At 36.2% G+C, this 3,081-nt stretch overlaps 1 pseudogene; it reads right to left on the bottom strand.

Annotated features, from left to right (window-relative positions):
* Positions 1 to 1,954: 1,954 nt before the first annotated feature.
* LOC143564980 (ethylene-responsive transcription factor ERF017 pseudogene) lies at positions 1,955 to 2,596 on the bottom strand (annotated as a pseudogene).
* Positions 2,597 to 3,081: the final 485 nt, after the last annotated feature.

Raw genomic sequence — 3,081 nt, 5'->3', positions numbered from 1 at the left:
ATACGAACATGCTTTTGTTCATGTTCATTAAATTCGTTTAGAGGCTTTCATCATCACATTGAGGAATACATCGGTCTTAATCTCTAAACCCTGCCAATTTTATTTGTGTTTGTTAGTGTTCGTGAAATGTTCGTAAACACATTAATTTCCTTAATAAACGAACACGAATATAAAATATCGTTCGGTAAGTGTTTGTGAACCGTTCGTAAACACATTATTTTCTTAACGAACGAACATGAACAAGGCCTTATTCGTGTTCATTCGGTTCATTTAGAGTCCTACTTAAAGGGTAGTTCAGTAGTCAAGCTTTGGCAATCTTAGTCAAACATCATTAAAATTGAATAATCAAAGTCAATAATAGTAATAAAGGTATAACATGCATGCTGATAATTTATCAAACATTGCCATAATTGGTCAAACATAGTCACAGTTAGTCAAACATGACACTATATATTTCACTAACCCGTTGCAAAACCATATGCATATAATTTTGTCCTAAAAATTTTGGTTATAGTAGGTTGAATGAATTTCCAAGTTAAATACATATATACATTATTTTCGTTTTGAGACAAGGATTTGAGGTTATTAATTTATTTATATATACAAGAAGTTGTAAGGGAATATATACATATATTTCACAACAAATATTTTTTTAAGAGGTGAAAACAAAGTGATGAGATGCAAGTGGGATGATCACAACCTTTAAAATGATATTTTTCAAGACCCGACATTGAACTAATTAGAGGTGGGAAATTGAAAATGTGACGTGTCAACATAAGAGGCATTGGATGAGGTTAGTCTTTGAAGTCAAACAATGGATAATATCATCGGATAATATCATCGGATACAGCTATTATAATAAGATTGATCAAAGTCAAAATATCGTCAGTGATGACTCAGAACCCAGTCGACTCCCAAGTTTTGTTGTGCAAATGCAAGAATGTTTGTCATGGTTGAGCTATTATAACATGTTTGAAATGATTATGCCGGAATATTACTAATAATTTTAAAACTTTGTTTTGCTCTCTAACACTATAAACTAAATAAATTAAAAAAAAAAAGTCGTAAAACAAGCTCTAAAAGGAAATCAATCCCGGGATCTCTCAATTGAAAGGCAATGGCAATGCCTTAACCACGTACTAAACCCTTGTTTACTAGACCCTTTTTGAATGTGGATTCACTATGCATTTATTTTATTTATAGGTTCAAATATGTTTTTTTTAATATAGACATTCTTTTAAAAATATTCCCCCCCCCCGGATTCCGCACACCACTGTAGTTATGGCAAGCGAAAAGTCACAATTTATTTTTGTATAACGAAAATATCTATCTTGTAATCTTCGAAGTAATAAGCAAATTAATTAAATGACATATACCGATTTGGTACCGTCGGTATCAAGTTTTGAGTTTTGATGCAGGTACCGAATACGCCGGTATTTCCCGAATTTTATCTTAAAATACCAGTGTTATGTACCGGTACGGTACCAAGAATTTGGAGAAATAGGTACCGGTATTTTCGTTGCCGGTACCGGTCGTACCTACTTTGAAGAGTCATATGTTATTTTTGTCATCCTCCAGACCATAGTATTCACCCTAGAAACGAAATCCGTTAATTATAAAACACTAAAAATATGTAATTTACTCTTCTACAGATATAAAGGCATTGTTCATAGGACATGAGAAGATTAACTGATGTTTACTTCTGAAATGTGTTATGTTCACACAAGCATTGAGTAAAAACAAATATTAACATGATTAAAAAGAGAGAGAGAGATTGTCTCCGGTGTAATTATTTTATATGGTAACGTACGTACGAACCTCCCTCCGTATGCAAAAATAAGGCAGTCAGCTAGCGACTAAAACTTTTCCAAAACTGTGACTCCTTTTGTACTCCTAGATGAATGTAGCATATTATATATGGTTGACAGTCTGTGTACGTAATTAGCTGGAATGTTTAAAAGTTCCAGAGGAACGACGGGCCTTGCGAGATGTCCGCATCGCTTGAAATCTCCTCATCGTAATCACGAAACCTAGGAGAAACGGTAGGTGGCGGCTGCATAAAATAATCATCAAATCCGGAAAATATATCATTATCGTAAAAGACCAATGAGGAGGATGCGATGTCAGAAGAATGCGTCTCCATGGGGGCGACGGTGTCAGGAAATGAGTTGGCAAAGCAAGCAGCAGCCGCCTGTATCCCGGAGGGAGAAAGAGTTGTCCCTCCGGGAATGTTGGGCGGCTGGTCTGGGAAATTGAACTTGGCAGAGCTGCCACGTAGGCAAAAAGCCGCTGCATCAAAAGCTCTAGCAGCCTTTTCGGGTGAGTCGTATGAGCCTAACCAGATCCTCTCGCGGCTGTTGGGCAGGCGGATCTCGGACACCCATTTGCCCCATTTCCTCAATCTCACACCTCTATATTTTGGCTCATGATCACTCGTATCTGATGCAGGTTTCATCGTCAATAATATATGGTGTTTGATGTTCGTTAGTATATCTCTTGATGAATGGTGAACGTGCATGTATATATAATTATTGAGAAGGTGAAAAAATAGTACGTGGAGGGACCAAATCTAGTAAACACAGTAAAGTCAACCGGACGCGTTGAACTAGAATCCTTTTGTTGAATTTAACTGTAAAAGAATCTCTCACAAATTCCACGAAGGATCTTACAGAGTTACATATGTGTAAAGACTAGGGAGCATATATGTCTCACAAATTCTATATTCATGTTTCGTGTTTGGAGGTTGGTTTAAAACATAGTAGAGAGGTTAAAAGTGCACGTGTGATAGTTGGCAACGTCTAATTGTCAATTCTGATCATGTGGCTTATTTCAAAAATCAATTAAAAATATGTATAGGGTTTGGGGTTGATGCAAAAACTTTGAGAGATTAAAAGTGCACGTGTGGTACGTGGCAATGTTATGTCACATTGTCGATCATGTGGTTTCTGGACTGAAAAGGACGGCACATGATTTCAAAAGCATTGCTATATGCCGTAAGGATTTTCTCTATCTCCTTAATGTGGATTGTTTTAAGAGGTGGTTTGGTTTATAAACTCATCATTCAACTCACTCTTTAAGAAA

The sequence above is a fragment of the Bidens hawaiensis genome, unplaced genomic scaffold (genome assembly GCF_021521415.1).
Source record: "Bidens hawaiensis isolate Kalapana, Puna unplaced genomic scaffold, B.hawaiensis_p1.1 tig00001206_1, whole genome shotgun sequence".
Classification (NCBI taxonomy): Eukaryota; Viridiplantae; Streptophyta; class Magnoliopsida; order Asterales; family Asteraceae; genus Bidens; species Bidens hawaiensis.
This window is presented reverse-complemented; position numbering and strand designations above follow the sequence as displayed.